Source organism: Ahaetulla prasina, chromosome 1 (genome assembly GCF_028640845.1).
Source record: "Ahaetulla prasina isolate Xishuangbanna chromosome 1, ASM2864084v1, whole genome shotgun sequence".
Classification (NCBI taxonomy): Eukaryota; Metazoa; Chordata; class Lepidosauria; order Squamata; family Colubridae; genus Ahaetulla; species Ahaetulla prasina.
In genome coordinates this window covers 373,832,478-373,845,046 of record NC_080539.1, presented here as the reverse complement: position 1 = coordinate 373,845,046, position 12,569 = coordinate 373,832,478, and the positions used below count along the sequence as shown (strand labels likewise).

General features: G+C 39.8%; 1 protein-coding gene across 1 annotated transcript in view; it reads left to right on the top strand.

The window, feature by feature from the left end:
* Positions 1-12,569, top strand: part of LOC131188395 (cathepsin J-like) — a 41,750-nt gene that overhangs the window by 3,432 nt on the left and 25,749 nt on the right. The window contains exon 2 of the mRNA XM_058163644.1: positions 6,562-6,733. The gene's annotated coding sequence lies outside the window, so the exon portion shown is untranslated. The remainder of the gene's footprint in view (positions 1-6,561; positions 6,734-12,569) is intronic.

The window sequence follows — 12,569 nt, the reverse complement described above, 5'->3', positions numbered from 1 at the left end:
CTGATATGCCTAGGCGTGGGTTATATGAGGCTATGCTGGTGATGGTTGATATGTACACAGGCTGGCCTGAAGCCTTCCCGACAAAGTCAAAACTCTACTAAAGTCAAAACTCTACCACCTGCTACTAAAAGAGGTAATACCACGTTTCGGCAATCCATCCTTTATATCGTCTGATAATGGGCCTGAGTTTGTACACCACATAAACCAGGCTCTAGCACAAGCAGTAGGGGTTAAGTGGCGGTTTCACAGCGCTTACCACTTGCCACTGTGGAAAGAATGAACAGAACCTTAAAGGAGAAAATAACAAAGATTTGTGCTGAAACGCACCTGAAATGGCCAGACGCCTTACCCCTGGCCCTGTATGCAGTCAGAAGCGCGCCCAGAAGACAACACAAGTTGTCCCCTTTCGAACTAACGTTTGGCCGTCCACCAACCCTGCTAAGGAGAAACCTAGCCGGATGGCCAGACTTGGGACATAAGGGGGGTGTATGGGCTATGGAAATGGTACAAGAGCTCAATAAGCAGGTGCAGAAATTGAGAAAATATATACTAGAACAATCCCCACCCCAGCTCATCACTCATTGTCATTCATTTCAACCGGGTGATAGAGTGTGGATAAAACACTGGAAAAAGGAACAGTTAGAAGGGAGATGGAAGGGACCGTACGTTGTAATTATGTCATCTCCGCTTGCTATTAAGATTGCTGAGTCTAAATCATGGATCCATTGGACTAGAGTCAAGAAAACGGCTGAACAGCAATGGGCCGTACAACCCAATGGACACCCACTCAAACTGAAGTTAACCCGCAAATAATAGTTGATCCACAGACAATATTAAATACGCTTTATTTTATTTTCTTTTTTTATTCAAAAAGTTTTACAAAATTTCCCCCCCCCTTCCCCTCCCCCTCCCTTGACAATCCCCCTCCCCCCCAACTTCCCGGAACGAGCACAAGGTATAGTTAAAAATAAAACAAACATATGCTAAAAAAATTTCATCCCAACTTAATTATACCCCTACAATCATCAATTCCTAACTTCCCTTGAAAACAATCAAAAATAATACATCATAATCATTCAAAAACAGTCTGATAACTCTTAGTTTGATATCTACTTTGAATATAGTCAATCCATTTTTCCCATTCCTTTAAGTATCTTTCTTGCGTATTGTCTTTCAAAAAGGCTGATATCTTCGCCATCTCAGCCAAATTGGCAACTTTCAATATCCATTCTTCTATTGTAGGTACTTCTTTTTTCTTCCAGTATTGTCCTATTAGTAATCTTGCTGCTGTTATTAGATTTAAAATCAATTTAGTCTCAATTACTGTACAATCCGTAATAATTCCCAACAGAAAAAATTGCGGCAGGAACTTTATCTTCTTTTTCAAAACATTTTGTAAAATCCACCAAATTTTTATCCAAAAGGCCTTTATATCCTTACAAGTCCACCAAATGTGAAAATATGTAGCGTCATCACAATTACATCTCCAACATTTTGCTTGCATATCTGGATACATACATGATAATTTCTTAGGATCTAAATGCCATCTATAAAACATTTTATAAAAATTTTCCCTCAGATTCTGTGCCTGCGTGAATTTAACATTTCTAACCCAAATTTTTTCCCAAGTTTCCAATAATATTGGCTCCTGAAAATTTTGTGCCCACTTTATCATACAGTCCTTTACCAAGTCCCTTTCAGAATCTATTTCGAGTAACACATTATACAATCTCTTTATATGCTCCTGAGACTGATTTCTAATTTACTTTACCAAATTTCCCTCGTTCTGCTCTATACCAATTTTCTGATCTTTCTTCCATCTAGCACATAGTTGCTCATATTGAAACCAAGTATAATTTTTCCCTCCTTCTTTTAGTACGTGCAGAGATTTTAATTGCAAATTACCTCTTTCAGTATACAAAAGATCTTTACATGTAATCATTTCCTGATTCTGTTCTATATTTATATTCTCTATTGTATGTCTAGGACTTGCCCATATAGGAACCTTATAATTTAGTTTATAAGAGTATTTTTTCCAAACACGCAGAAGAGCAGTTCTTAGCACATGATTTTTAAAGGCTTTATCCACTTTTTTGTCATAAATTAAATATGCATGCCATCCATATAGCAAGTCATAACCTTCTATATTCAAAATTCTTTCCTCCGTTAAATTAAACCAATCACTTATTGCAGAGAGAGCAGCTGCTTCATAGTATAATTTAAAATTGGGCATTTTTAAACCTCCCCTTTCCCGAGAATCTTGAATTATTTTCATTTTAACCCTAGCTTTTTTACCTTCCCATATAAATTTGTTAATTCCCTTCTGCCATTCCTCAAGATTCTTATCTTTCTTAATTATTGGTATCATCTGAAAGAGGAATAAAAATCTAGGTAAAACATTCATTTTAATAGCAGCAATTCTCCCCAGCAAAGATAATTGCAATTTTTTCCAAACAATCAACTCCTTCTGAACTTTTTACCATAAAACCTCATAGTTATTCTTATACAATTTCACATTTGACGATGTAATATAAACCCCTAAGTATTTAACCTTCTTTACAATTTCAAATCCTGTTATTTCCTCTAGTTTTTCTTTCTGTTGTCTGGCCATATTTTTTATTATCACTTTTGTCTTTTTCTGATTTACCTTAAACCCTGAAACCTTCCCATATTGATCAATTATTTCCAACAAAAATTTACTAGTATAGGGTTTGTTAAAGTAATCACCAGGTCATCTGCAAAAGCTCTTAGCTTATATTCATGTTGTCTAACTCTAATTCCCTCTATCTCCTTTACTTCTTGTATTTTATCCAATAATGGTTCTAGAGTTAAAATAAACAATAATGGTGATAAAGGACATCCCTGTCTTGTTCCTTTCGCAATCTTAAAAGGTTCTGTTAAGCTACCATTGATTATAATCTGTGCTGTTTGCTCTCCATAAATTGCCCTAATTATTCTTGTAAAACCATCTCCAAATTGCATCTTTTCTATTAATTTAAATAAAAAATCCCAATGCAATCGATCAAAAGCTTTCTCTGCATCGAGAAAAATAAATGCTGCTGGAATAAAATTTTTCTTTTCTAAATACTCCAGTAAATTAACAATCTGCCTAACATTATTCCTCATCTGTCTCCCTTTTATAAATCCAGATTGATCATTATGAATTCTTCGCTGCAAAATCAACATTAATCTATTAGCTATTATTTTAACAAAAATCTTATAATCATTATTTAAAAGTGAGATTGGCCTATAGTTCCCAGGTTTAGAACAATCCTGTTCCTCTTTTGGTATCAATGAAATAAAAGAGGTTCTCCATGAGGGGGGAATTCCCCCTCCTAATTGTATCTGATTAAATAATTCCTTAAGTGGACCTAACATCTCATCCTGTAAATTCCTATAATAACTAGCTGTGAGCCCATCCGTACCAGGAGTTTTCCCCATTTTTAATTGTTTAATTACCAAAATAATTTCTTCAGAGGTTATAGGCCGATTCAGTTCATCCGTTTGTTCTAAAGTTAAATTTTTAACCTTATATTCCTTCAAATAATTATCAATATCCCTGTTCAATATATTATCTTTAAGATATAAATTTGTATAATATTCTAAAAAAGCTTTTTTAATTTTATCCTGTTGATATCTCTCTTTACCTTTATATTCTATTTTTCTATAGTACGTTGTTTTTGTCTTTTCCTTAAGGTGTATGCTAACCACCTACCAGGTCTATTTGCATTACAAAAAGTATTATGTTTGGCATATTGTATATTTGTTGCCACCTGATCAGCCATTATCGTATTAAATTGATTCTGTAATAACTTTATTGCATCTTTAAGTTTTTGATCATGGGTTATGTATTAATAATTGTTGTTTCTTGTAAATTTCCTCTTCTAGATACCTCGCTGCCTTTGTTGCTTATTTCTCTGTCTATTATTAATATATATTAATACACCTCTCATAAAAGCTTTACTGGCGTCCCAAACCATTTCTATCGATGTTTCGTTATTCAAATTATAATCAAAAAATTCTTTCATCTGCTTTTTACATTGATTTACATTATCCTGATATCTAAACAAATTTTCATTTAATCTCCAAGTTCTTCTACCTCCTTTCCATATTGCAGTTCCATCCAAACAGGACTATGATCAGACAAACATCTTGGAAATATCTTAGTTTTCTTCACCCTAAAAAGCAAATCATTAGAAATTAAAATAAAATCAATACGTGAGAAGGATTGATGCCTATCAGAGAAAAAAGTATAGTCTCTTTCCTCCAAATTCCGCAGTCTCCATACATCTCTCAACTCAAAATCTTCTATCATGTCAAAAAAGGATTTAGGCAGCTTTGCATGTGCAGGTATCTTCTTAGAAAAAATTCTCTTGTCCTTTCGTGTATCTATTACTCCATTCCAATCTCCTAATATAATACACGATTTATAATCCCATAGAATCAACTTATCATACAACATTCTATAAAATTTTTCTTGTTGCTGATTGGGTGCATATATAGCAAACAAAAGGGTCTTTTTTGTTTCTATTGTAAGTTCAATAGCAATATATCTTCCATGAATATCTGCCTCTATTAACTTGGCTGGTATATCTTTTCTCAAATAAACCACTATGCCATGTTTTTTGTCCAACGCTGAGGCAACAAAATGTTTACCTAACTTTGAGTTTATTAAGTACTTTTGATCTGATAGTTTAATATGTATTTCTTGTAAGCAAATCACATCATTTCTAAATTGTTTCAAATAATGAAATATTTTTCTTCTCTTCCGAGCTGAATTCAAACCATTGACATTCCAGGTCAAGATTTTATTTGCCATTACTGGCCTGCTAAAGCTTTTGAGCGATCAGCTGAAGATCGTCCTCCCGTATCTTCGGCCGTGCTCCTCCCACCGCTTCTGTAGCAGAATCCTGAACTTTACTTTGAGTTGTTGCTCCTTTTCTTTACACTTAAGGGCTCCCCTCATCAGTCTTTGTTCTTGTGGTTGTTCCTCAGATGGTACCATCACTGGGATCACCTCAGCTTCCACACCCATTCGAGTCTCTTGAATTCTTTTTTCTATTATTTCTATTTCAAGTTTCAGCACGGTAGAAAGAAAATCTTTGGCCTTAAGCACTGTATCAATACGATATCTTCTTCCTTGATAATACACTTTCAAACTGGAACCTCCCATCTAAATTGAATCTGGTATTTCTTAAGTTCTTGTGTAAAAAATGTAAAGTCCTTTCTATCCCTTAACATCTTGGGAGGAATCTCTTTCAAAACCTTCAGCTCCTGTTCTCCTATTTTCATTTTTTTCTGAAATGCAACTTGAAAAATTTGATTTCTCACTGTTCTTTTCAAAAAATAAACCACAATGTCTCTAGGAAGTTTCTTCTGCTTGGCAATCCAGGAATTAACTCTATAAATTTTGTCAATTTGATAAGCAACCTCTTGTGGATCAAGTTCAATAAGTTCAGGCAGAGCTTCTGATAAAAATTTTTTAAAATCTTCCCCTTTCTCCTCATTCAAGCCCCTAATTCTCAGAGCTCCTTCCATCATTCTATACTGCATCACCACCACTTGATCTTCATTTTTGTCCAATTTGATTTGCATTCCCCCCATTCTATTTTCTATTTGCTGATTTGACTGAGCAATTTCTTGCACCTCCTCCTCCACCACCTCCAGTCTTTTTGCCAAACCTTGGAAAGCCATCAAAATATCTTCTCTTATTTTTTTATTATTCTCTTTTATTTCTTTTCTTATTTTCTCATTATTATCCATAATCTCCTTAAACCTTTCTTCAAACACTTTCCCTTGCTCTTTAATCAAATCTTCTAAGGCTGGTTCAGAACCCCTTCTACCCCCAGTCTTTGGTGGTTTAGTAGCCATTTCAGTTTTGGGTTTTTTTTAAATTCACAAAATAAAAATCTAGAGACTTCTCTTTTCCCTTTTAAGTATAGGAGAGCTCACTTCACTTCATTAAAATCCACACATAACGCTTCTTAGTTACACAGGCTATTTACAATTCCATTCTTCACTTTCACTTCCTTTCAGGCGCCATCTTAAACAGTCAGTTAAAACAAAGAAAAAAAAGTTTCTCTTTTTAAAAGGGTAGAAGTCAGGAAATCAAAAATACTTGCAATCCAGTAGTTGTTCACTCGTGCTTATTCCGTCTGCTTATAGAAATCCATAAAGATAAGACAATTAGCAGAGATGGACACTTTCTTCTTTTCCTGCGTTTGCAGGAGCGCACTGAAGTCGGAGCTTGTGGCAGGGTGATTTATGGGACTCAACCCTCAGGGCTCTGTTTAATAAAAAACAAAGCCCCTGGGGAGGTCTACCACCACACCCCCGCAGCTCTTATCTTTTTCCTTTCATCCAGGGAAAGAGATTAAAGCCGGCTTTTCCTGGCTTTTACGATGTTCAGTACAGAGCCCCTTAATTAGGAACTCAGCGAAGAAGGTGGCGCCACCGGAAGTTTTCAAATACGCTTTATTTTCATTTGGCCATTACTGTAGTTGTGTTAGGGATTTTTATATGTGTTACCTTCATCATAAGAAATGCGTGTGTGAATCCCAGGAGAATCCCCAATAGACGCACTCAACCCGAAACGGAGCTTCAAGGCGGCCACTCTGCTGAAACCTTACCGGCAATAGGTTCCTCTACGCACAGTGGCGAAGACCCCTGCTAAGTGACTCCGGAAGCTGACTTTCTACGCACGGGAGAAGACGGCAACCAAAGGAAACAAAAAGTGAGATAATCCGTTACCTCCTGGCTGTGCTGGTTTTGTAGGTGTCTTTGTGGTTGTTGTGCTCATTGTATTGATTGTGTTCTGTGTACCGGATGCACCACAGAGTGTGATATTAAGATCATAGAAGATGTATTGGCACATTATAAGGTGGTACGTGTGGGGAAGCCTTCCTATTATACTCTTAAAACCTGCCCAATCATTAGAGCCATGTATGCGTCGCGTACAGATGACAGAGATGAAGACGGGGTTCATGTTACTGTTGTTCGTTGGTATAGCGCTGGTAGGAGGCAATGATGTATGTATCCGCAATATGGGACAATGGAGCCCCCCTGAGGAGAGACCCCGAATCACCCAGTCATATGCCATCGGTACCGGTGAGTGTGGGGGACCTACACCTCTAACCTTTACCCCTGAATGCTGGACAGGAACTTTGCCTCACCCATGCCAGTACCCTCAGGTATTCGATAGGATTGCCACTGAGGCGTGTCGTGTCAGACGACCAGTAAATCCAGAAGCCTGTCAATATGTGGGGTATGTCCTCAGGAAAGGAATGTGCTCTAAGGCCCCTTATAAGGGAGTGGTACCGATAGTGCTAGATTGTGGACCCCCATTATTCTGGGGTTGGGAACGCATCACCTTAGTTACACAGCTAAAACCAGGATGGAATGGTATTTGTATCCTCCGCATTGATCCCCAAGCCTATGGCCAAGCCATAAATACAACCCCAGGCAGACGAACCAAAACACCCAAAAAGACAAGGAACCGAAGAGAGCTGGCTCCCTGTACAGAATGCATGAGTAAGTACGGGGGGGTGACCTCGTGGTCTGAAATACCTAAGGAATGTAATCAGTTTGACCTTCCCCCTTGTACATATGGCTGGCCATTCAGAAAAGGGAACGTTACAACAACATACCGAAGGTGTAGCGGGCCACAGGGTGTTGTGTGCTTCAGGATACCATCCAGCTACAAACCACCATCTCATGCACCCCTGATCCAAACAACACACACACATGTGCTCCCTATCCCTCCAGTGCCAGCAAACCACAAGCATCCTAAGCTGACAGGTTCACAAGGTTTACCCAGTCTTCCACGCTTGGCGAGGAAGCTACAAGCACACCCCACACCAGCATCAGAAGAAGACTGTGGCCCGTGCATCCGAGTAACAATTCAAGGAACTAAGGTATCAAACACCCTCATTTACCATACCAGGAAGCCGGATGGCTGTTTAATGAACATTCCAGGTATTTGCCAGGTGAATAAGACCATTTATCATATGTGCAAGTTAAATGGGGTGATCCAATGTTATAATCCTGCAGAGGCCAAGAGTATTACCATATTTGAAATGTCCATTTACACAACTGAATGTGGGAGAGAAGAATTGTTAAATAAGACAGAGTTTCGTTCCCTGAATAAGCAGGTAGAGATAAGCTTTGACGCATGTATGGCTATCAATCGCAATTGCTTGAAGCCTACATGCGGAACTTTACAGTGGGAACAGAGCTATATGTTAGAAAGAAAATATCTATGTCATAGCAAAGGGGAATGTTATGATCGGGACACTTATAGTTATTGCTCCTACTGGTCTTGTGTTGTTATGTGGTCTGGAGATCCACCAGCAGGGAACCAACAATGTAAATTGGAAACTGGGGTTGCCACCAGCAATTGCCAGAGAAACAGATGTAATCCTGTTAAACTCACCTGCACCCCTACAAAAACTTGGGAAGGTTTATATGGTTTGGGGATCTATGGGAAAGGAGTGGATCCACACGTGACACTTAGATGGAAGATTACTAAACGCATTCAAAAATTGTATGATACAAAGGGATTGTTTTGGTCCTTTTATTTAGAAATGGAAAAATTAAACATACCAGAAATCCCACAATACGTTACTAATACCTTTGTTAAATTAGCTGAAGATATTGCACATACTTTAAATGTATCTAATTGCTTTGTTTGTGGTGGAACTAATATGGGTGAAAAATGGCCATGGGAAGCCCAAGAATTAAATTATTCTAAAGTTTTGGAAATGGACCAAAAAGAAAATCTTTCCTACACCAAAGGGAAAAATGGAGACTGGACGCTCACCACCAATCTGGTAGGCCATGTTTGCTTTAAGAGAAGAACCATTCCAGGGTGTAAGGAGGTGGGAAACCTCGTATGCACCGGAAAATGGGAAAGTAAGGTATGGTGGTCGGGTGACAATGCCTCGGAAGGTATTGATGAACAAGCTCTGTTTGGTGTCAGGGGACTGACAAAGTTCTTGACAGATCCGGATAATCAAACCTTGGGATGGCTTGCACCTGACGGACTGTACTGGATTTGTGGAAAGATGGCCTACGGATACCTACCTGGTAATTGGTGTGGTGCATGCGTCCTAGGTATAATTAGACCAGGGTTCTTTCTCCTCCCATTGAAGACTAGGCAGATTCTAGGTGTGCCTGTATATGATGAAGTGGGGAATCAGAAAAGACGGAAGAGACATGTGGATACCTCATTGATATCACAGGTTAATGTTGGAGGTAATCAGAATCGTTGGGGCGAAGAAGAATGGCCTGCCGAACGGATCATACAGGTTTATGGACCTGCTACATGGGCAGAGGATGGCATGTATGGCTATCGGACCCCTGTGTATATCCTGAACCGGTTGATTCGATTGCAGGCAGTGGTGGAGATCATAACAAATGAGACGGTAAAAGGTCTCACCCAATTGGCCCGAGAGAGTGTTAAGTCACGAACTTATATCATGCAGAATAGACTGGCTTTGGATTACCTCCTAGCAAAAGAAGGTGGAGTTTGTGGGAAGTTCAACCTAACTAATTGCTGTATTGAGATAGACGAAAGTGGTAAGGTCATTAAAGAAATTACGGATAAAATGGTAAAAATATCTCATGTGCCTGTTCAAACATGGAAAGGTCTTAATTTAAGTGATACGTTCTCTGGATGGTGGCCCAAACTGCCAGGGTTGCAAGCAATTGTAGGTCTTATTGGCCTAATAGCGGCTGGATGTGTGTTACTCCCGTGTATTTTACCCATCTTTGTGCGAACTATTTCTAACAGTTTGTCCTTGTTAGCTGAGAGGAAAGCTACGGCCCAGGTCATGGCTATGTGGCGGTTAGAACGTATGGCTACTGAGGAACCTGAATATGTTACTCTTCTCGAAAATTGAGATGAGTTTCAAAGGGAGGACTAAGGTGGCCTGCAAATCCAGCTTGAAAATTAAAGTACGAATATAGGCCCCAAACCCTGGGGAAAACTTTGGTCAAGCAAAGGAAATTGCCTTGTCAGCTAAATTAAGGAAACTGCTTTCTCAGCCTGATGTATGGCCATACACCACCCCTAAATGTGCTGAGCTCAGATAGCCATATTCTGTTTTCTAGCAGTAGCTACATCCTGTTATCGTTATGAACATGTTTGTGTTACCTCCCCTATGTCTGGTATCAGTTCCCCAATATTCATTTCTTGGAATTATAGCCATATATGGAATGTAACATGCTAAGATAATGTATATGCAGCCTACACGTAGCAGAACGGTATATAAAGCCTTGTTGGAAATCCCCTGACTTTGTTCAGACCCTCAGCTTTGTTCTGTACCCTGAACCTGCGCATTTTAATAAACCCTTCCTTCCCAGAGGAGCTGGCTTGTGTCTCGTCTTTCTACAACACTCCCAACACTCAACCCGAAACGGAGCTTCAAGGTGGCCACTCTGCTGAAACCTTACCGGCAATAGGTTCCTCTACGCACAGTGGTGAAGACCCCTGCTAAGTCACTCCGGAAGCTGACTTTCTACGCACGGGGGAAAACGGGATGAAGATGAAGATCGGTAGTTTGCTAATGTTGTGTTTCGCTATAGCACTGGTAAGAGGCAATAATGTGCCAATGGACCACAGGTCTCCTAAGCCGATAGGACTACCCAGTCCTCCACGCATGACGAGGCATTTACAGGCACGCCCCACACCAGCACCAGAGGAAGATTGTACCCCTTGCATTACCAAAGCCAGAATAGGAAAGATGGTCATTAACACCCTAATCTACCATACACAAGCTCCCGAAACATGCAAGCCCTTGAACTATAATTGTGTTTATAATAAGACTATGTACAGTTACTGCAAGGATGGCCAGAAAGTAATTTGTTACAATCCTGCAACACCTATCCGTCTTAACTTTACTCTTTTCATGGGATTGCCGAAAAGTTCTATTCGGACAAATCCGGATGGTTCTGGTAGATTGTATTTCCTTAATTATACCACGATTCTAAAAGGTTCACAAACTTCAGCCACTCTCAACTTTGATGCATGCACGGCACTATCATATGGTATAGGTACTCCCTGTGGGACTGAATCCTGGAAAAAGGCCTATTATCATAACCATAAGTATTTGTGCGAGGTAAATACTCAGTGGGCATATGGAAATCCAAATCATTGGTTGCCGTGTGCAGGGATGACTCAGTGTTCAGGATGGGAGTGTGTGTGTGACTACACAGGTGGCGGTTATAAGGGATGTCCACATATAACATCCTTCCGAAGGGGGGCTGGAAACACTGTCATAATGGAAATAGCACAATCACACCCTCCATTGGTGAGCTATGGCTTCGGGATTGACAGCACAGGCTTAGATCCCATCACATATCTCACCATTAAAATCGAAACTGTATATGATGGGCAACTCAGAACATTGGGGTAGACCATATATGACAAACTCCAGGAATTAGAAAAAAACCCCATCGACATCAGTCCCTTTGCTAAAAACCTATTTGTAGCCATGGCAGAAGATATTGCTAGAACCCTAACTGTTAAAAATTGTTTTGTGTGTGGAGGTACTAATATGGGTGAACAATGGCCTTGGGAAGCAACAGAAGCAGCCCCCACACTATACAATCAAATGTCAAAGGCTGGCAATATCTCGGTTAGGAGAACGAGTCAGGACATCATGTGGACGCTAACAACGAACCTGGTAGGAAACAACTGTTTCACCCGTAATGGGTCCTACGAAGTAGGTAACCTGATTTGTCTTGGTTTCTGGGATGAAACATATACTATCTGGCAGTCGCCGGGAAACAACTCACAACCTGAGAAATTCAATGTGACATTCCTACCCTACCTTAATGCGTCTGATCCTAACCGGGTATGGGCAGCCCCAGAAAACATGTATTGGATTTGTGGGAAGCTGGCATATGAACAGTTGCCCCATGATTGGTCAGGCTCCTGCGTCTTAGGATGGATTAAACCTTCCTTTTTCCTCTTGCCTATTCAATCAAGACAGGTATTGGGTGTACCCGTATATGAACATTTGGGGGGCAGGAAAAAAAGGTCCATAAAATACAACACTGCCAATCCCGCTTCAGCATTTTCTGACTTTCCATGTAAAAATCTAGCTGAAATGAGGAACATGATACCGCTACAGAACAAAAGTGGATCTATGAAAGAATTGTGTGTACCTATGGTAGGGCAACCTGGGCCGAAGATGGCTCTTGGGGCTATCGTACTCCGGTCTATTTACTTAATCGCCTTATCAGGCTGCAAGCAGTCCTTGATATGGCGGGAGTAAGAATCAGTAATGCCCTAAGCATACTATCAGACACCACTGACCGGCTGCGAACGGCAGTGTATCAAAACAGACTTGCCCTAGATTACATCTTAGCCCGGGAAGGAGGTGTATGTGGTAAATTTAACCTTTCTAATTGTTGTCTGCAAATAGATGAAACAGGAAAAGTCATAAAGTAGTTGACCACTGAAATTCAGCAGCTTACTCATAATCCCGACCAGGTATGGAAAAAGAATTTCAGCCTCCAAGAGATCTTTGGTACCTGGTTTCCCAAGTTACCAGGCTTACAAGCAA